Source organism: Bos indicus, chromosome 3 (assembly GCF_029378745.1).
Source record: "Bos indicus isolate NIAB-ARS_2022 breed Sahiwal x Tharparkar chromosome 3, NIAB-ARS_B.indTharparkar_mat_pri_1.0, whole genome shotgun sequence".
Taxonomy (NCBI): domain Eukaryota; kingdom Metazoa; phylum Chordata; class Mammalia; order Artiodactyla; family Bovidae; genus Bos; species Bos indicus.
In genome coordinates, this window is record NC_091762.1 from 51,848,182 (window position 1) to 51,870,552 (window position 22,371).

At 39.9% G+C, this 22,371-nt stretch overlaps 1 protein-coding gene across 6 annotated transcripts in view; it reads right to left on the reverse strand.

The window, feature by feature from the left end:
• Positions 1–7,590, reverse strand: part of BRDT (bromodomain testis associated) — a 57,299-nt gene extending 49,709 nt beyond the window's left edge. For 2 of the 6 annotated variants that reach the window (XM_070786127.1, XM_070786124.1), the window contains exon 1: positions 7,441–7,590. The gene's annotated coding sequence lies outside the window, so the exon portion shown is untranslated. Of the gene's footprint in view, positions 1–5,844; positions 6,354–7,266; positions 7,304–7,381 lie in introns of those variants that run through there. The other 4 variants (XM_070786126.1, XM_070786122.1, XM_070786125.1 and 1 more) reach the window with 3 other exon arrangements.
• Between the last annotated feature and the right edge of the window lie 14,781 nt (positions 7,591–22,371).

Sequence of the window (22,371 nt, forward strand, 5' to 3'; positions counted from 1 at the left end):
AAAGCCACACACCTATGGGAACCTTATCTTTGACAAAGGAGGCAAGAATATACAATGGGGCAAAGACAGCCTCTTCAATAAGTGGTGCTGGAAAAACTGGACAGCTACATGTAAAAGACTCAAATTAGAGCATTTCCTAACACCATACACAAAGATAAACTCAAAATGGATTAAAGACCTAAATGTAAGACCAGAAACTATAAAACTCTTAGAGGAAAACATAAGCAGAACACTTGATGACATAAATCAAAGCAAGTTCCTCTGCGACCCACTTCCTATAGTAATGGAAATAAAAACAAAAATAAACAAGTGGGACCTAAAATTAAAAGCTTTTACACAGCAAAGGAAACTATAAAGGAGGTAAAAAGACAATCTTCATAATGGGAGAAAATAATAACAAGTGCAACAACTCACAAAGGATTAATTTCCAAAATATACAAGCAACTCATACAATACAAGAAAAACAAATAACCCAGTCAAAAAGTGGGAAAAAGACCTAAACAGACATTTCTCCAAAGACGACATATAGATGGCTAACAAACACATGAAAAGATGCTCAACACTGCTCGTTATTAGAGAACTGCAAATCAAAACTACAATGAGATGTCACCTCATACCAGTCAGAATGGCCATCACCAAAAAGTCTACAACAATAAATAATAAATGCTGGAGAGGGTGTAGAGAAAAGGGAAACCTCTTGCACTGTTGGTGGGAATGTAAACTGATATAACTGCTATGGAAGACAGTATGGAGGTTCCTTAAAAAGCTAGAAATAAAACCACCATATGACCCAGCAATCCCACTACTAGGCACACACCCTGAGGAAACCAAAATTGAAAAAGACACATGTACTCCAATGTTCACTGCAGCACTATTTACAACAGCTAGAACATGGAAGCAACCTAGATGTCCATTGACAGATGAATGGATAAAGAAGCTGTGGTATATATATACAATGGAATATTACTCAGCCATAAAAAGAAATGCATTTGAGTCAGTTCTAATGAGGTAGATAAACCTACAGTCTATTATACAGAGTGAAGTAAGTCAGAAAGAGAAAGAAAAATACCATGTACTAATGCATATATATGGAATCTAGAAAGATGATACTGCTGAAATTTGCAGGGCAGCAGTGGAGACAGACAGAGAACCGACTTATGGACGTGGGTTGGGAGCAGGGGAGAGGAGAGGGTGAGATGTACGGAGAGAGTACCTTATGTAAAATAGATACCGAATGGGAATTTGCTGTATGGCTCAGGGACTCAAACAGCAGCTCTGTAACAACACTAGAGGGCTGGGATGGGGAGGGAGATGGGAGAGAGGTTCAAGAGGGAGGGGACATATGTATACCTATGGCTGATTCATGCTGATGTTTGGCAGAAATGAACAAAATTCTGTAAAGCAATTATCCTTCAGTTAAAAAATAAATAAAAACTTCCGTGTGAATAGTAACATTTGTGAAATGTTTAAAGATTTGGGAGAAAAACCTATATAGACAAGCAAACAGAAAAAACGTTGACATTGTTGGTGTTATACAGGGTTCCTTTGTACTATTTTATCCATTTTTCTATATCAGCGATCTTTAATAATAAAGTACATTGTTACTTAATGCTGCAGATGGACTGACCATGGACAAAAGCTCTGATAATCATCACTGGGCAAAACAATAGCTAATATTTGGTAATCTGATAATTATCTCAGAAGTGCTCTGCATTACTTGGCTGGAGGTCCTGGTTTCTAGTGTGAGGTGAAACTATCCAGCAATAGAGGACTAGGAATTATCCCCTTAATAAAACTGCTTTATAATTATCCCAGTCTTAGTGTTCAAAGTTATGTTAGTTCTCTGTTTTTTTCCTCACAAGGCTTGTGAGGTCTTAGTTCAGCCTCTACCGGGGATGAACCTCAGCCCTCAGCAGTGACAGTCCTAACCAGTGGACCACCAGGGTCCCCTGTGTGTGCTTATACTCTTTGCGACCCCATGGACTGTAGCCCACCAGGCTCTTCTGTCCATGGGATTTCCCAGGCAAGAATACTGCAGTGGGATGCCATTTTCTTCTCCAGGGGATCTTCCTGACCCAGGGATAGAACTTGCATCTCTTGCACTGGCAGGCAAGTTCTTTACCAGCTGAGCCACTGGGGAAGCCAATCCATATCTTGTTCCTTATTTAAAAACTTTTTAAAAGGAGCTCAAAAGATCTTCACGACCCAGATAATCACGATGGTGTGATCACTGACCTAGAGCCAGACATCCTGGAATGTGAAGTCAAGTGAGCCTTAGAAAGCATCACTATGAACAAAGCTAGTGGAGGTGATAGAATTCCAGTGGAGCTATTCCAAATCCTGAAAGATGATGCTGTAAAAGTGCTGCACTTAATATGCCAGCAAATTTGGAAAACTCAGCAGTGGCCACAGGACTGGAAAAGGTCAGTTTTCATTCCAATCCCAAAGAAAGGCAATGCCAAAGAATGCTCAAACTACTGCACAATTGCACTCATCTCACACGCTAGTAAAGTAATGCTCAAAATTCTCCAAGCCAGCCTTCAGCAATACGTGAACCATGAACTTCCTGATGTTCAAGCTGGTTTTAGAAAAGGCAGAGGAACCAGAGATCAAATTGCCAACATCCGATGGATCATGGAAAAAGCAAGAGAGTTCCAGAAAAACATCTATTTCTGCTTTACTGACTATGCCAAAGCCTTTGACTGTGTGGATCACAATAAACTGTGGAAAATTCTGAAAGAGATGGGAATACCAGACCACCTGACCTGCCTCTTGAGAAATCTGTATGCAGGTCAGGAAGCAACAGTTAAAACTGGACATGGAACAACAGACTGGTTCCAAATAGGAAAAGGAGTACGTCAAGGCTGTATATTGTCACCCTGCTTATTTAACTTCTATGCAGAGTACATCATGAGAAACGCTGGACTGGAAGAAACACAAGCTGGAATCAAGATTGCCAGGAGAAATATCAATAACCTCAGATATGCAAATGACACCACCCTTATGGCAGAAAGTGAAGAGGAACTCAAAAGCCTCTTGATGAAAGTGAAAGTGGAGAGTGAAAAGTTTGCTTAAAGCTCAACATTCAGAAAACAAAGATTATGGCATCTGGTCCCATCACTTCATGGGAAATAGATGGGGAAACAGTGGAAACAGTGTCAGACTTTATTTTTCTGGGCTCCAAAATCACTACAGATGGTGACTGCAGCCATGAAATTAAAAGACGCTTACTCCTTGGAAGGAAAGTTATGACCAACCTAGATAGTATATTGAAAAGCAGAGATATTACTTTGCCAACAAAGGTCCATCTAGTCAAGGCTATGGTTTTTCCAGTGGTCATATATGGATGTGAGTTGGACTGTGAAGAAAGCTGAGTGCCGAAGAATTCATGCTTTTGAACTGTGGTGTTGGAGAAGACTCTTGAGAGTCCCTTGGACTGCAAGGAGATCCAACCAGTCCATCCTAAAGGAGTTCAGTCCTGGGTGTTCAATGGAAGGACTGATGCTGAAGTTGAAACTCCAGTACTTTGACCACCTCATGTGAAGAGCTGACTCATTGGAAAAGACTCTGATGCTGGGACGGATTGGGGGCAGGAGGAGAAGGGGGCGACAGAGGATGAGATGGCTGGATGGCATCACTGACTCGATGGACATGAGTCTGAGTGAACTCCGGGAGTTGGTGATGGACAGGGAGGCCTGGCATGCTGTGATTCATGGGGTCGCAAAGAGTCAGACACGACTGAGCGACTGATCTGATCTGATCTGATGTGGCTTTAAAAAATAACTGGCAAATTTCTGTCAGATAGCTGTCAATTTTATTTTACATTCTCTGAAGATGTTTATTCTTTCCAGCTTTTACTCTTAATAACTATGAGTAAACAGAAAATTCCAGCGTAATGGTCTAGCAACAGAGCCTCCAAAAGATTTACCGTAATTGACATAATGGTAGGTCACAATCAGTAAGGTGTCAGAAGTAATTTGTCACTTAAATAGATTGGTTAGTTTAAGGTAACCACTCTTCTCTAAAATCACTTATACTTCAACACAGTGAACTATGGACTTACAAGTCTGCTGGCAACTATGCATAAATTGTAACCTATTCTGCCTATGTGAAAATTCACTGTTGTTTCTAATGTTTATGATGAGTTGTCATTTTATTTCTCTTTTTAAAACATTTTTTACTCATGGATATATTTCTACAAAGATATATAGATAGCATGGGCAGATGAAATCTCATATCACTTAAGAATTGAGTGTTAACAACCACCAATCACAACTGCTCAAAAGACAATGTATCATAAATGATTATGAATTCTGATTTATTCTGATAATCACAAAATAATGTAGCACCACCTTGTCAATCTTTCTATGGTTCCATGGTCAAGTTGCCTGAAAATCAGATCCATTTTGCCCATTATAAAATAACCTTGGGAATTCTGGAGAAATTCTTAAGACAATATACCATTTATGGATTTCATAAAAATGAAGTTTATTTGAATTTTAACATCCACATGGTTTGAACAGTACACAACAGTTTCCCATTTTTGTCCTCCAGTTAACCAGATGCCCCTCCTTAAACTCTTAGCAACTTGTGTATCCTTTTAGAAACTTTTTTCACACTTACTTCTCAATTTAAAATAGAGTTGAAATTTTTTGATGCTTTGAATAAAGATTGTTTAAAAATATTTTCTATTTTGATAAATGTCAGAGAATAAGTTATTTTGTTGTATGGTGACACTTCTGGTTGAGTTCATAGATCTCACATATGCAAGGAAGCAGTACAGCATAAAGAACTTGGATTCTGTTAAGAGTTCTCATCATGAAAATAAAATTTTTTTTTCCATTGAATTTTGTACCTATATGAGATTATGGATGTTTACTAAATGTATTGTGATAATCAGTTCATGATGTATGTAAAGCAAATCATTACACTGTATACCTTAAATTTAAGCTATCTTTCCTTCCCTATTTTATTTTTGCTTATACACCTCTGGTGTTATATCCCTCAAAGCATTATTTTTTTGTATTTGGGCTTTCTGTCTTTATTAGGTTTGTGAAAGGCTGCTTAATCCTTAGTTTTTTTTCAAACACTCTTATCTCCTGTATATCCTGAATAAAAGTGATGGTAATGGGTGGGGGGGGGGTGTGGTGCAGAGTTTGGATTTTGAACCTTGATGCCTCTAGGACTCAGGTCAAAAGTAATCTGCCCTTGTGATGAGCTCAAATACTGACTTTCAAACTAGACATCTCCAGTTCAAGGGAGAAAATGGTTTCTTCAGGCTTTATTTAATAAGGTCAAACGGTGATTTGTAGATGATGTATATTCTTCACAACAATTCAATCCTCTCATCTGCTTGTCCCTCAATTTTCTTGTCTGAACTCTTTCCCCAGATACTCTATAATAACACTTGCTCTCTTTTGCCTGCATCTTAAGTATTTCTATACTAGCTTACCATCCAGACAAACTTTCTCAATTTTTAAAAATTCCACTCTTGATCCTATTCTGTCCTTGGGGTCTCTATCTTCTCTTCTGTATCTCACATCAGAGCACCTTGAAAAATGATATTTTTACTCCCTACCTCAAACATGACTTTTTCCTGCCATTCCTCTAAAACTGCCCTTGTGAAGTGAAAGTCACTCAGTCGTGTCCGACTCTTTGCAACCCCATGGACTCTATAGTCCCTGGAATTCTCCAAGCCAGAATACTGGAGTGGGTTGCCTTTTCCTTCTCCAGGGGATCTTCCCAACCCAGGGATCGAACCCAGGTCTCCCGCATTGCAGGCGGATTCTTTACTAGCTGACAAGCGATGCCCAAAACTGCCCTTACACTAAAGTTAATACTTACCATATTTACTTGTTTAATCCAATGGATACTTTTTTGAATCTTATACCTTACTTGACCTCTCAGCTATATCTGTCACCAGTCTATTGTGATTCTCTTTAAACTCTTTGCTGGTTTCCAGGATACCACTTTCCCCAGATTCTGTTTGTTCACTTATTAAATATCTACAAAGTGCCTACAATGGTGGATTGAGCTAGGAAATGGGGATACAATAATCTCTTCACAAAGATCTACAAACAGGCAATTACAACAGGATACATATAATTATCGCTGCGATGGAGATAAGAAGAGGGTGCTAAGAGAACAAATAGGTGGGTCAGATTAGAATTTCAAAGGAATTATAATCTCATCTTCTTTAACCCATTAATATCCCCGAGGTCTTGTTTACTCCCTTTTTGCAGTTCTCAGACTCTTCATGGTATCAAATACCTCTAAACAATTTATTTGAATATAAATTTACATATTCAGAATATATTTAAGTGTTCCTATTTTCTATCTCTAAACCACTTCCTTCCTTCAATCACTTATAATCTCCCACCTGAATTAATGCAATGGGGATGTTTTGATTTTTTTGTTCAGCCACTTAAGATCATACCGTTCAACCCACAGCCTTTCATGATACAAGACAAATCCTCTTACAGCCCCTTGCCTACCTCACTAGACTCATCTCTTGCTACTCTCCCAACATGGTGCCAGCCACATTCAAAAATCTGCCCTTCTCCACTGTCCCACCCTACTTTGTACTCACACAATGTCCAAGCCTCTGGAAAATTTCTCCTCATCAGAGCTCCCCTTACTCTTTAGACTAACTTCTATTGGTCTCAAGACCCAGATCAGTAATCCCCTACCCAGAAGCCTCCCCTGCTGCCTTCCAACCATAAGGGCGCTTCCCACAGGTCCCAAAGCACCCTGTACATACCTCATTTTAATTCTTAACACAACGCAGCGCCTTGAAGCCAGGCCCATCTCCACATTCCACAACACCCAACAGAGGCTTTAATATGTTCCAAGGGTTTACTTGATAACTTAACGTGAATGAATTAATGAATCAAGGACGGGAAATCTCCTGTCCCAAATGATGACACCCAGAATAAACACAACTAAAACGTCAGCTACATCTAAAGCTCTTTGCTCTCTCCTGCATTCACGAAACTACAGTACCAGCAGCGCTCCACCAATCCAAGACGTACGAGAACTACAAAGAACATGAGTGTTTTTCAAAATGGGAGGAGGTTGCACAACTAGACCCCTAACCCCTCGCTCAACCTCCCTTTTCCCACTCCTTCCTTAGGGAAAGAAAAAAAAAAAAAAGAACCAAGCGTTTAAGAGAAAAGCCAAAAAAAAAAAAAAATTTTTTTTTTAGAGGTCCAATGGGGCAAGGAGCTTGCCGCTGGGAAGACCAAAAGAAAGGAACTGGCAGCTCACCTGGGCTGCAGCCACACACAGGGATGGCCTCTCTAACTGCCTTTACTGTCGCACAATGTTGATGGGGGAGGGGAGGAGAGGGGGGGAAAAAAAAAAAACAACGGTTACTCCATACCCAGGGTGACAGCGAGGGCCTGGATTCCAGAGTAGTGCTTCCCGCTGGGGTTCCCTTACCCCTTGTGGAAAGGACTTCTCGGATCGCTCCTTTCAGCTTGCACAAGATGAAGCGGTCCAGGGAAGCAGTTCTCCACAGTCCGTCGCCGCCAGCTCTCACCCCAATGGCGGCCGCTAGCCGGCAGTGACAGGCGCCTTTATCCGCGACGCTCCACCGGCGGCGGGCCCATTGGCTGGAGCACGTCACGTGACTCAGACTGGCTCCTGACCACTGGAAGGGTGCCTGATGTCTGAGCTCCGAGGTCCTCGGCTGGGCCTGGGTGGTTCACGCACCAAGTGCAAGTTTGCTGATCGCTTGCTTCCTCCTGAGAGCCAGGCCCGGTACAGAGAGCTAAGGATATAGGAGTAGGAGCGCCGCCCTAAAGGCGTGTACCGTCAAAACAAATCAACGGATTAGCTTCCATGTTGTCATGAGGATACATGAGTTTCGACTTGTGGTGTTTTCATTGCTTTTCATACTTTTCCTTCCACCCTCCCCAAAACTCCATTCTCTTGAAAGTAGTGAGTGTTTAGCATTTGGTAAAAGCTGAAGTTGGAGCCAACATGAGCTCTTTGGGTTTAAAATGGCACTTAATGATCTATTTCACAACAGCTGGGTAAGGAGACAGTGTGGATTTTGAGAGTCTTGGCCAGTCCGTACCTCCTCATTATTTGTGGGAGTGAATTCGAAAAGTGTATTCAGCACAGTAGTTGCCTTTGGATCCAATTGCAAACAATGTTTCTAAATTCCTTAGTATTCATTCCTAGATTGAAGAGTGGATGAGGGAGGGGAGGAGAAAAAACAGCTGAGAACTGCCTGATAAACCCATCAAAACCCAATCAACCTCCAGTTTCCTGAATCGTAAATCTGAGGGTCATTAACAACTTGCATGGGATTCAGTCTCTTTTATGTGAGAGTAAAGGTCATCAGGACCAAGTGTTCACAAGAAAGTAACAACTACTAGAGGGCAACGTAAATAATGAGTTGTAGGCATTTTTACATTAGAAAGACTCTTACTCAAAGAAAGTCTTTCTTTTTTTTTTTGCTTGTTTGTTTTAGTCTTTGTTTCCAAGTAACCCAATGACCAAGAATTGTATGAAAGAGTTAATATCACAGCATTTACTTTATTTAGATTTAATACTTGTCAAGGCTATGGTTTTTCCAGTAGTCATGTATGGATGTGAGAGTTGGACTGTAAGAAAGCTGAGTGTTGAAGAATTGATGCCTTTGAACTGTGGTGTTGTAGAAGACTCTAGAGTCCCTTGGACTGCAAGGAGATCCAACCAGTCCATTCTAAAGGAGACCAGTCCTGGGTGTTCATTGGAAGGAATGATGCTAAAGCTGAAACTCCAGTACTTTGGCCACCTCATGCGAAGATTTGATTCATTGGAGAAGACTGATGCTGGGAGGGATTGGGGGCAGGAGGAGAAGGGGACGACAGAGGATGAGATGGCTGGATGGCATCACTGACTCGATGGATGTGAGTCTGAGTGAACTCCAGGAGTTGGTGATGCACAGGGAGGCCTGGCGTGCTGCAGTTCATAGGGTTGCAAAGAGTCAGACATGACTGAGCAACTGAACTGAACTGAACTGAACTTGTTTTTATTGTATAAAATCTCATCATGCAGCAAAAAGGTAAGACTTAGGGTGTAACCCAGGTATAGACCTCTGGTGTGACCATCACCATGAAAGAGCTAAGAGAGGTCAAAGGAAATAAAACCCAGGAATGACTTAGTGCAAATCTTGCTCACTGTCATGTTTTTGGCTCTCCTTCTCCTGAGAACCAGTGGAAGGAATAAAAGCATACTCCACAGAGAAACCTGAGTGATCTTTTTTAGAAAAGCTAAATCTCATCATGTTGACACTCTTAAAACCATTCAATTATTTCCCATTATTTAAAGATAGAGATCAAAACTCTTAAGATGAACTACAAAGTCTTATGTGATTTATCTATGTTCAGCTCCAACCTCCCCTCCTGCAGTGCTCCCTCTCCATTACCATCTCCTTTTGGTAAATGCCTTGTTTCCTCTCTCTCTCTCTCTTTGCTTCTGTAATGAGCTCTTCTCTCTTTTCCTTCCATCCCACACTCAGGTGTCAACCTAAAGTCACTTCCTCAAGGAGGCCTCCACTAGATTACATCTTTTGGTTTAAGGCACTCTCATTGCAACTTAATTATATAGCACTTATCACTAGATTGTACTTATATAGCCACTGTTATATTTCATATCTTATTTTCCCCACTAGACAGTAAGCACAATGAGTGCAAAGTATTGGAAGGCTCTAAAGTGTATTCTCTTTGAGTACATTAGCCCTTAATCCAATTTGAATTAAGGGTAGGGGTGGGTAGGGAGAGTGACAAAACCAGATTTGAGTTTTTATTTTTTAAATAACTTAAAATGGTTGCAAAATGAAAATATGGAGAATGAATTAATTTGGGAGTATATTTCACAGGATTTGGTGTTAGATTGGACATAAAGATGATTTGGGGTTTCTGGCTTAAGGAATGCACCATTTACTGAGAAAGGAATTGTAGGAGGGGAGAGCAAGTTTCAGACGGAAGGAAGAGCATTGGTGCAGTTTTGAATGCGATGAATTCAGGGTGCCTGTAAGATACATGAGTAGAGATTTTGAGTAGGAAGTTTATTGTACAGTTCGAAACACAATCCAGGCTGAATATGGGAGAAGGCAAGAAGGAGGTTTAAGAAGGTGAAAAGGTTTAGAATAATTAGGAGGTTTTCCCTGGTGGCTCAGACAGTAAAGAATCTGCCTGTAATGTAGGAGACGCAGGTTCCATCCCTGCTGCTGCTGCTGCTAAGTTGCTTCAGTCGTGTCCAACTCTGTGCGATCCCATAGATGGCAGCCCACCAGGCTCCCTCGTCCCTGGGATTCTCCAGGCAAGAACACTGGAGTGGGTTGCCATTTCCTTCTCCAATGCATGAAAGGGAAAAAGGAAAGTGAAGTTGCTCAGTCGTGTCCGACTCTTAGCGACGCCATGGACCGCAGCCTACCAGGCTCCTCCATCCATGGATTTTCCAGGCAAGAGTACTGGAATGGGTTGCCAGTGCCTTCTCCAGTTCCATCCCTGAGAATGGAACTACTACCCACTCCAGTATTCTTGCTCGGAGAATTTCATGGACAGAAGGCTAGTGGGCTGTAGTACATGGGTCGCAAAGAGATGGACATGACTGAGTGACTAACACTTTCATTTCTTCATAGACGAGGACTTCTCTGGTGGTCTAGTGGCTAGGACTCTGAGCTCCCAATGCAGGAGCATGCTGCAACTTAAAAAAAAAAAAGATTCTTTGTTCTACAACTAAGACCCAAAGACCCAGTGCAGCCAGCCAAAGAAGTAAATAAATCTTAAAAAAAAAAAAAAAAATTATAGAGAACAGGAGAAAAAGCTGACTAGGGAAAGGTGTGTTAGTAAGACATATTTGAGACAGTTGAGAAATTGGCGACTGTAATGGAGAAGATAGTTGCTTTTATCCAATACTGAGATGTGCCAGGAACGTGTGATAGAAAGACATATAGAGAAAAGTAGCTTCTGAAATATTGAAAAGAAAGTATAGTTTAAGACTTGGATATCACAGGAATATTGTATGACAAGTGGAAATAGTTGTAATTACATTTTGGGGGTCTTCCCTGGTGGCTCAGATGGTAAAGAATTTGCCTGCAATGTAGGAAACCTGGATTTGATTGCTGGGTACAGAAAATCCTCTGAAGAAGAAAATGGCAACCCACTCCAGTATTCTTGCCCGGAGAATTCAATGGACTGAGGAGTCTGGCGGGGGTCACACACACACACACAAAAAAAGACTGAGACTTTTTTTAAGAAAAGCATCAAACATAGTTCCATGAAATATTCATTTTAGTTTAAAGTCAGATATCACATGAATGTAGCTAAAAGACATTTTAAAGTTCCCATTCTTCTTTCCATCATCATGTTCAACAAAAGGAAATCTATCTCTCTGGTCTTCCATGAGGTCATAAGTATCCCCAGAACTCACAGTGAAAAGAATTTTAATTTTACAAACGGTTTTGTATAGAAATTTGGAGGCCATAAAATATATATATAGACATAGGAGTTGATTCATCACTAAAAATAAAAATATTTGTGGCACTTCCCTGGTGGCCCAGTGGATAAAACTCTACACTCCTTATGCAGGGGATCTGGGTTCTGTCAGTCAGGGAATTAAGATACCACATACTGCAGCTAAGCCCAGGGATCACAACTACTGAGCCTGAGGGTTCTAGAGCCCATGTGCCACAACTCAAGAAGCCAGCACAACAACAAAGACTCTGTGCAGCCAACATATAAACAAATAAATAAAAATATTTGTTACTTCTGCATTGCTTAATCCAAAAGCCAATTTTTACTCAGGTCAGTTCAGTTCAGTCTCTCAGTTGTGTCTGACTTTTTACAACCCCATGGACTGCTGCACGCCAGGCTTCCCTGTCCATCACTAACTCTGGGAGCTTGCTCAAACTCATACCCATCAAGTCGGTGATGCCATCCAACCATCTCATCCTTTGCTGTCCCCTTCTCCTCCTGCCTTCAATCTTTCCCAGCATCAGGGTCTTTTCCAATGAGTCAGTTCTTCACATCAGGTGGCCAAAGTGTTGAGCTTCAGCTTCGGCATCAGTCCTTCCAGTGGATGTTCAAGACTGATCTCCTTTAGGATTCTCTGCTTTGATCTCCTTGCAGTCCAAGGGAATCTCAAGAGTCTTCTCCAACACCATCAATTCTTCGGTGCTCAGCTTTCTTTACAGTCTAACTCTCACATCCATATGTGACTACTGGAAAAAACCATAGCTTTGACTAGGCTGACCCTTATTGACAAAGTAATGTCTCTGCTTTTTAATATGCTGTCTAGTTTGGTCATAGCTTTTCTTCCAAGGAGCGTCTTTTAATTTCATGGCTGCAGTCACCATCTGCAGTGATTTTGGAGCCCGAGAAAAGAAAGTCTGTCACTGTTTCCATTGTTTCCCCATCGGTTTGCCATGAAGTGATGGAACAAGATGCCATGATCTTAGTTTTCCGAATGTCGAGTTTTAAGCCAGATTTTTCACTCTCCTCTTTCACTTTCATCAAGAGATTTTTAATTCCTCTTTGCTTTCTGTTATAAGGGTGATGTCTTCTTCGTATCTGAAGTTATTGATATTTCTCCCAGCAATCTTGATTCCAGCTTGATTCCAGCCTGGCATTTCACATGATGTGTTCTGCATGTAAGTTAAATAAGCAGGGTGACAATATACAGCCTTGACGTACTCCTTTCCCCATTTGGAACCAGTCCGGTTCTAACTGTTGCTTCCTGACCTGCATACAGATTTCTGAGGAGGCGGGTAAGGTGGTCTAGTAGTCCCACCTCTTTAAGAATTTTCCACAATTTGTTGTGATCCACACAGTCAAAGGCTTTGGCGTAGTCAATGAAGCAGAAGTAGATGTTTTTTCTGGAACTCTCTTGCTTTTTCAATGATCCAGTGGATTTTGGCAATTTGATCTCTGGTTCCTCTGCCTTTTCTAAATTGAGCTTGAACATCTGGAAGTTCTCAGTTAATGTACTGTTGAAGCCTGGCTTGGAGAATTTTGAACATTCCTTTGCTAGCATGTGAGATGAGTGCAATTGTGTGGTAGTTGAACATTTTTTGGCATTGCCTTTCTTTGGGATTGGAATGAAAACTGACCTTTTCCAGTCCTGTGGCCACTGCTGAGTTTCCCAAATTTGCTGGCATATTGAGTGCAGCACTTTCACAGCATCATCTTTTAGGATTTGAAATAGCTCAACTGGAATTCTATCACCTCCACTAGCTTTGTTTCTAGTGATGCTTCCTAAGGCCCACTTGACTTTGAATTCTAGGATTTCTGGCTCTAGGTGAGTGAGTGTGGTTATCTGGGTCATGAAGATCTTTTTTGTATGGTTCTTCTGTGTATGCTTGTAGGCTATTCCATAATTGTTTGAAGAAACAGAGCCAGTTAGTCAACAAAGCATGAAACAGTGTTTTGTATCAAATAGCACATTTCCTAACTTCAAGGTGAGGCGTGACTAGTCCTAGTCTTGCTTCCTGCCTATTCAATTTGTTGGCTTGAATTTTTGAATTTACTTTCCTTAGAAATCAATATTATTTGTGACTTTTTAGCTCTTATATATCCATTCACTTTTTAAAAAGTGAAATTATACAAGATTTTAAATGACTTTGACAATAAAATGTATAACATTTACCAGTAGGTATAAGCTTACAATTTTCTCTAACAAATTTATTTAGTTTGGAAATAGTATTAAATATATTTTATATGTGTGTGTGTGTATATATATATATATATATATATACATTAAACCATAAAAGTTTCAAATTTGAATGTGAATGAACATGTTTAGTAAGTAATTATTTTAATATAATCATTTCAAATAGGTAAAGATTACAAAGAAATAATTTTGGGAGGGTGGGCAGTTGACAGGGGCTCCATCTGTGAAAAGAGAAGCCATAAATTTTGTATAATACAAAGCCTAAGAATTTAATCAGATTAAGAAAATTTATTTGTAAAATTCTTCCTCATTAATCCCATGTATGAAGATTTTTTTTTAGTGGAAAAATAACACTGGAAAACACTAAAAGAAAGTTAATTTTGCATCTAGAATGGTGAAACTGTATGACACAAAGAATTTCTATCAAAAAAATCTAAATCATGTACAGTAGAAAGTTACAAAAAATGTCTCTGTGAAACTACTATAATAACCTAATCTGGATGGCCTCAGAAATTCCTAGCCCTTTTGAATCAACTGACCAACTGAATGACTGTTGTTTGGGCTTGATTGCATTTTCAGGCACTTCCTGACCAAAGGCACTGAAGAGAGACATTGGTGAGCCCTACTCTCTAAAATAAAAATAAAGGATCGAACCCCAAGGGACCTTTGATTTCTGTTCTAGAAGAGAATCAGAAACTTAGGGAACCCAACCATCCTTCACCTTCACTGGATCAGACATCCATCAATGCGATCACCTTTTCACTATCCCTCACCTACTGTCCTCTCTTCCTTTATTATCCAACTTGATGCTGTGTGGTCAATCATGATAATCCCTTCTTGTGATCACCCTTAACTCCTCTGTCTCCTCTTGCTTCCTCCTCATTTCATGCATGGCAAGATCACAACCTTTATTAAGCCCTTGTTAAAGCTTAAATTAAATCCTTGTTAAGCCTACATCTGCCCTGCATCTTGCAGCTGGTTTGGCTAAAGGAAAATGCACAACCATGCTGTCAGGTATTCCTTTAAATGTATGACAATGAACCTCGAATGGCCAATTATGTTGTACTTCCTTTTTTCTTTGGGTGCACCCCACAGTATGTGGGATATTAGTTCTCCAGCCAGTATCTCCAGGTAGTTCTCAACCAGAACTAACCAATCCCTAAGACTGAGCCAGGGATTGAGCTCAAGGCCCCTGCAATGAAAGTGCAGAGTCTTAACAACTGGACCACCAGGGGAGGTCCCTATACTGTATTTCTTAATCCATCACTTTTCTACTCACCTTACTGGTGACAGCTTCTCTCACCATCCTATTTAAAAAGCAACCACCACCACCGCCCCTATACTCCCTATTCATTTCCCAAATTGTCTCCATAGCACATATAACCATCTGACACCTTATATAATTGTTTTTTAATATCTATATCTTCCTTGAATGGAAATTCAGAGAATGGATTTTTATCTGTTTTGCTCTTTAACCTAGTAGAATAGCCAACAAATAGCAGATGTTCATTAATAGTGATCTAATAATGAATAAATGATTTGTTTCTAAAGACCTACTCTTTTCTTTATTATTATAGTTGATGTACAATATTATATTAGTTTCAGATATACAACACAGGAATAAATATTTTTAATAGATTGTACTACATTTAAAGTTATTATAAAATTTTGCCTATATTCCCTGTGCTGTACAATACACTCTTGTGTCTTACTTATTTTATACATAGTAGTTGGTAACTCTTAATCCCCTATATTGCCCCTCCCTCTTCCCTCTCCTCACTGATAACCACTAGTTTGTTCTCTATATTTCTGTTTTTGTTTTGCTATATTCACTTGTTTATTTTATTTTTTCAAGTCCACATATAAGTGATAACATACAGTATTTGTCTTTCTCTATCTGACTTATTTCACTCACTGTAATATCCTCCAGGTCTAACCATGTTGTTGAAAAATGCAAAATGTCATTCTTTCTTATGGCTGAGTTGTAGTCCATTGTGTTTATATACCACATCTTCTTTACCCATTCATCTGTTGATTTTACACTTAGATAGCTTCCATATCTTGACTATTGCAAATAATGTGGCTATGAACATTGGGGTGCATTTATCATTTAGAATTAGTGTTCTCATTTTCTTTGGATATATAACCAGGAGTAGAATTGCTAGATCCTACAGTAATTCTATTTTTAGTTGTTTGAGGGGCCTCCATACTATTTTTCATAGTGGCTGTAGCAATTTACATTCCCACAAGCAGTGTACTAGGTTCCCTTTTTTCTATATCCTCACCAACATATGTTACTTGTGGTCCTTTTGATGATGGCCATTCTGACAGATGTGAGAATTTTGATTTCCATTTCCCTGATGATTAATAATGCTGAGCATTTTTTTAATGCACTTATTGACCACCTGTACATCTTCTTTGGGAAAATATCTTTTCAGGTCTAAAGACCCACTCTTCACCAAATGTGAAAATGTAGGAGACAAAGAGATAAAGGGAACAGAGAAATCCACTTGCCAAAGTAAAAGTAGGAGACAGTGCCTTTAACTGGGCTTGGAAAGAAGCCTCAAGTTCCCTGACAGGGCTCTATACTGATTGCAGAAGAGACTATCTTGTATGGAAGAGTGAATTCGGGAGCCCCTTAATACTTTGTGGGGTTCCAGCAATTTAAATGGGCAGCCAGCTTTCAAATATCATTGAAATTATATAAACCCTATGTATCTAAACACATTAATTGACTGAAAGTTTACAAATGTATTCTCTATTGTATTGAGAAAGCGAACAAACCAGAGGAAAACTTTACACCTAGTCTTTTGACTCTCTTTGACAATCATGATCCATGTAAGAGGGGCTGAAAAAGTTCTTTCAGTAATCCAATGAGTCTTTCCAATAACTGAATTCTTTGATCAGAACTAAAATAAGTGGTCCATAAGGGGGGGAAAGGGTTCATAAGGGGCATCCTTGGTGGCTCATATGGTAAAGAATCACCTGCAATGCGGGAGACCTGGATTCGATCCCTGGGTTGGGAAGATCCCCTGGAGAAAGGAACAGCTACACACTCCAGTATTCTGGCCTGGAGAATTCCATGGACAGAGGAGCCTGGCGGGCTACAGTTGATGGGGTCACAAAGAGTCGGACACAACTGAGTGAATTTCTCTACAATTCTAGGAAAAGGGGAAAAAAAAGAATAAAATCCCCTCTGAACAAATCAGAGAAAGAGCTAAGACAGCAAAATTAGTTATAGTGCTCAAAACAAATTTAAAGAAAAGCAAACCAATTTGTCAAAACTCTTTTATTGCTTATTCTTTTATTTCTTAGGAGCTTTTATATTGTTAATTTTAGTGAATTCTGACTCTTTGTTCAGACCTAATAAATTTTAAGGATAAATTTCTATTGGGGGACTGTACATTTTAACTTGGCCATTTCTTAAACTGTTGACACATAGGTAAAATTTATAATGTACACAAAGGCTCCTAAGAAACAAATAAACAATAGAGGAATTTTATTTTGACAAACTGGAATACAGCTCTTGATAAGGTAAAGAAATTCTTGTTCATTTTGGTTTGTTTTCCTCTGAATTTGTTTTATTGTACTTTTGAGGGATAATTATTAACACACAGGTAAATTTTAAAGTATTACTAGTGGTAAAAATATTTTTGATGATATTAACATGATAAAATTACTTGACCAAAAAAAATTTTTGTATAGCTAGATCCTCAAACATATAACATCTATATATTTATTTACCTAGAAAGGCTGAGATTTGAAAGTAAGTCAGAATCAATAATGCTCATGTTTCTTGGTAATAAGCTTTACAAAAAAATAATGCAATTCAAATTATTGATGATCAGATAAATCTGTTATCTTGATCTCTTAGGCTAATAAACAAGTTGTCTCTCAAAAGTACAATGTGTGTGTTTTACTCCCTCTGTCATGTCCCACTCTTTGAGAGCCCATGGACTATATAACTCATCAGACTCCTCTGTCCATGGAATTTCCCAGCAAGAGTACTGTAGTAGGTTGCCATTTCTTCCTCCAGGGGATCTTCTTGACCTAGGGATCAAACCCATATCTCCTGCATCTTCTGCATTGCAGGTGGATTCTCTACCACTGAGCTACTAGGTAGTATGATATTCAGAGAGTCAATTACCACATCCCCTGCCTCTTGTTTGTAGAAAAGATTTAGCCTCCTATGCTTTCCTTGATTTCTTTAAAAAATTTTAATCAGAGAAGTGAGAAAATGCAGAAACAAAGGAAAATAGTCAAGCAAGCAAAAGCTGTAAACAAAGTCAAGGACCTTTAGTTCCTCCTCAAGGGCTGTAGATAATATCCTGAGCCATATGCTTGAATTGTTCTGCAGATGCTAAAACTCCCATTAGGTGCAAGAAGTTACCTGCCTGCTGACCACCAGCAAGTAAATCCAGACCAGCTGGAACCAGAAAGTTAACAAGGTTCTGGTTACTGAGGTTTGAGGTTCCAGAAACATCATCCTGTTACCTCACTATCAGCCAATCAGAGAATTGTGCATAAGCTGATCACACATCCTTCCCCTCACAGTCTTTAAAAATCCTTCCCTGAAAGTCACCAGGGAGTTCCCATCTTTTGAGCATTAGCTGCTCATTCTCCATGCTTGGCCCCATATTGGGCGCCTTTTTGTAAATGCTATACTTTCCTTCACCACAACTTGGTGTCAATCGATTGGCTTTGCTGTGCCTTGGGCAAATGGACCCAAGTTTGGTTCAGTAACTCAAGGTGGGTAGATAAAAGGCAGTGGAAATGTAAGTCTCTTTTTAGGAGTTTCAGAAACTGGGAGCAAGAAGATCCTGTAGAAGGACCATCTCTGCTGCTCTCCTTCTGGCCACATTCATTCATTTCCTTCCATCCATGACTTCCCTGTCTCTGGTTTCTTTTTCCAGTTCACTAAGTAGACAAAACCCCTTAAATGAAGTTGGTGGTTGTATAACATCCATGTTTCTTACTAATGCCAATTTTAACTTAACATGAAATCTATGTTGAAGTGCTGCAAATTTAAATTAATTTTTGGAAGCATTTCACCAGTGTCTTGAAATTCGTCAAAGACAAACCATTAAATTACAGGGAATCCATATGGTGATAAAATTGTTCCATGTTTCTCTTTCAGTCCCTCTTAATATACCCAGGGAGAATATCTCCATTTGTTGCTGTTTGTCTTGAACAGTACTCGCAACAGCATTTGAAGAGTACTGTGTGGGATTCTGATTCTGATGTAGAGGTCTATAGACCATACTTTGGAAAACACTGACCTAGACACATCTAAAATTTTTTGGCATGATCAAATACTCCATTAGTAAAAACAATAAGTTTAGCATACACCCACAATATTTAACATAATGAGTGATAAAATGAAAGCAATGACATATTTACACACATTTGCTAGTTAAAGTCTTGGTTAACACTTTGTGATAAAGATCTAGTTCAGTCTGCTTAAGAGGGTTTGTGGCTCAGAGGTTAAAGCATCTGCCTGCAATGCAGGAGACCTGGGTTCGATCCCTGAATCAGGAAGATCCCCTGGAGAAGGAAATGACAACCCACTCCAGTATTCTTGCCTGGAGAATCCCGTGGACGGAGTAGACTACACAGTACATGGGGTCGCAAAGAGTCGGACACGACTGAGCAACTTAACTGACTTTCAGTCTGCTTTGGTATTTGGTTTTAAGGATAGCCCTAGCTGATAGAGCTATCTCACCAAGATATAGAGTCAAATGGAAATACACAGTTGTCTGTACTTTCTGAATCTTGATACTCATTCTTCATTTCAGTCCACCAATTTTGCAGGTTTTGTTAAATCTGGATAGTAAATTTTTTTCTCTCTTGGTGGAAATCGATATTTTTGTGAATTGGGAGATTTTGCATTTTTAATATTTTTAACAAACAGGTTCAAAACTCATTTGAAATTTCTAAACAAGTGATAAATTATGCCTCCAAGTCTTTTTTATTGATACTATGCCTTAAAGGTGAACTTTGTTATTTTTGTTCAGTCGATAAGTAGTGTCCAGCTCTTGGCGACCCCATGGACTGCAGCACACCAGGCTTCCCTGTCCTTCACTGTCTTCCAGAGTTTGCTCAAACTCATGTCCATTGAGTCGGGGATGCCATCCAACCATCTCATCCTCTGTCGTCCCCTTCTCCTCCTGCTCTCAATCTTTCCTGGAATCAGGGTCTTTTCTAATGAGTTGACTCTTCCCATCAGGTAGCCAAAGAGTTGTAGCTTCTGCTTCCGAATCAGTCCTTCCAATGAATATTCAGTGAATGTTTTGGGAAATAAAATTACCAAACAATGGAAATAATTTCAAACGTCGATCTTCAAGCTTTATTTCAATAGCATGAAATTCTTTTAAAAAGCAGATTACTTTCTTATTTGTTGGATGACTGCTTATAATATCTAATTAGTCTGTCTTGGTTGGTTAATTAACCATACTCTTTCTTGGTTAATGGAAAGCTTGAGTTTATGTCAGTTTTGTCATTTTATTAACATTATTATTATTTGTTTGCATTATTGTTATTTTTAATATGTGTCTCCTTCATAGAAAACTTTTAAAGTCAAACCAGATAGTATACTGTGTGGATTTTCTGACACAGTCCTCCAATTTTTCAACACCAACCGTATTTCCAAAAATTTAATTCAATTCTGCCATTTAGTGTCTGTAGTTAGCACAGACCCCACAAATTAAGGGCTCTGTTTCACAAGACTGCCTCTATATCAGACACCATCCATAAATGAGTTACCTTGGCTACTCATAGTTCTGCTCAGCCAGCTACAAATTTAGGGGTTCCCATCACCCCCTCCTCAGATTTGTAATTCATTAGAACTACTCACAGAAACCTTTACATTTTAAGGTTTATTATACACCCTCATAGCTCAGTTGTTAAAGAATCTGCCTGCAACGCAGGAGATCCCAGTTCAATTCCTGGGTAGGGAAGATCCTCTGGAGAAGGGATAGGCTACCCACTCCAGTATTCTTGGGCTTCCCTTGTAGCTCAGCTGGTAAAGAATCCGCCTGCAATGTGGGAGACCTGGGTTCGATCCCTGGGTTGGGAAGATCCCCTGGAGAAGGGAAAGGCTACCAGTTCCAGTATTCTGGAGAATTCCAGAATACAGTCCATGGGGTCACAAAGAGTTGAACATGACTGAGCGACTTTCACTTCACTTCATAAAGGATACAACTCAGGGACTTCCCTGGTGGTCCAGTGGTTAAGACTCAGAGCTTCTAATACAAGCAAGGGGCATGGGTTTGATCCCTGGTCAGGGAACTAAGATACCACATGCTGTGTAGCATGGCCAAAAAATAAATAAATAAAATACAACACAGGAACACTCACAAGGAAGAGATGCATAGGGTGAGATATGGGAAGTGTTTTGTTCATCAAGTGTTTGGTCTTTCTGGTGACCAGCTGCTGTGGATCTAAGGAGCCTTACCCTGAGCCACATTGTTAGCATAAATTCGGGTGTGGTCCTGGGGGGCCTCTTGTGAATAACAAAAGGCACTTCAGTTGCTGAAGAAATTCTAAGGTTTTTAGGAGCTCTGTGTGAGGAATGGTGGTTTGTGTCCCACTCTTTGTGACCCCACGGACTGTAGCCCGCTAAACTCCTCTGTTCACGGGATTTCCCAGGCAAGAATACTGGAGTGGGTTGCCATTTCCTTCTCCAGAGTATCTTCCTGACCCAGGAATCTTCCCAACCCAGGGATCTTCCTGACCCAGGGATTGAACCTGGGTCTCCTGCATTGCAGATGGATTCTTTACTGACTGAGCCACCAGGGGTGGGAAAGACCAAATATATATGTATATATTTTATACCACATAGTACTCTATATGGCTGTTAACCAGGCCCATGTTAATTGCAACTGTGATGTACTTAAAGTGAACAGTGGAGTAAGGGTACTATTGTTAGCTCCTGCTTATGCCCAGGATACCTCACTGCATCAGTTAGGGTTTCTAATTGCAAAGAACAGAATCTACCCTAGCTAATTTAACTAGGAAGAGCATTTATTAAATAATAGAGTTCTGGAAAACATTACTTATGTTTATGAGTTTATCATAAAGGACACAACCCTGAAACAGCCAAATGAAGAGATGCACAGGGCAAGGTGGGAAGCATGCCACTCTCCCAGCATATCATTGTGTTCACCAGCCTAGAAGCTCCCAGAGTCCCATCATTTAGGGATTTTAAGCTAGGTTTTACTTTGCAGGCGTGACTGATTAAATCTTTGGCCATTGATAAAGAAAGTGAGAGTGAAGTCACTCAGTCTTGTCTGACTCTTTGTGACCCCATGGACTATAGCCTATCAGGTTCCTCTGTCCATGGGATTTTCCAGGCAAGAATACTGGAGTGAGTTGCCATTTCCTTCTCCAGGATATCTTCCCAACCCAGGGATTGAACCTGGGTCTCCTGCATTGTAGGCAGATGCTTTACCATCTAAGCCACCAGGTAAGTCCATTGGCCATTGATAACTGAACTCAAACTCCAGGTCCCTCTCATCTTCCCACAGGTCAGAGAAGTAGGGCTAAAAGTTCTAATCCTATTGCCACCTGGTTGGTTTTTCTCTTGATGAGGATCCCATCTTGGAGATATCTAGGGGCTCCTACTCGAATCATCTCTTTATCATACAAAAGACATTTCACACTCCAGAGATTCCAAGGGTTTTAGGATATCTGTGCCAGGACCTGGAA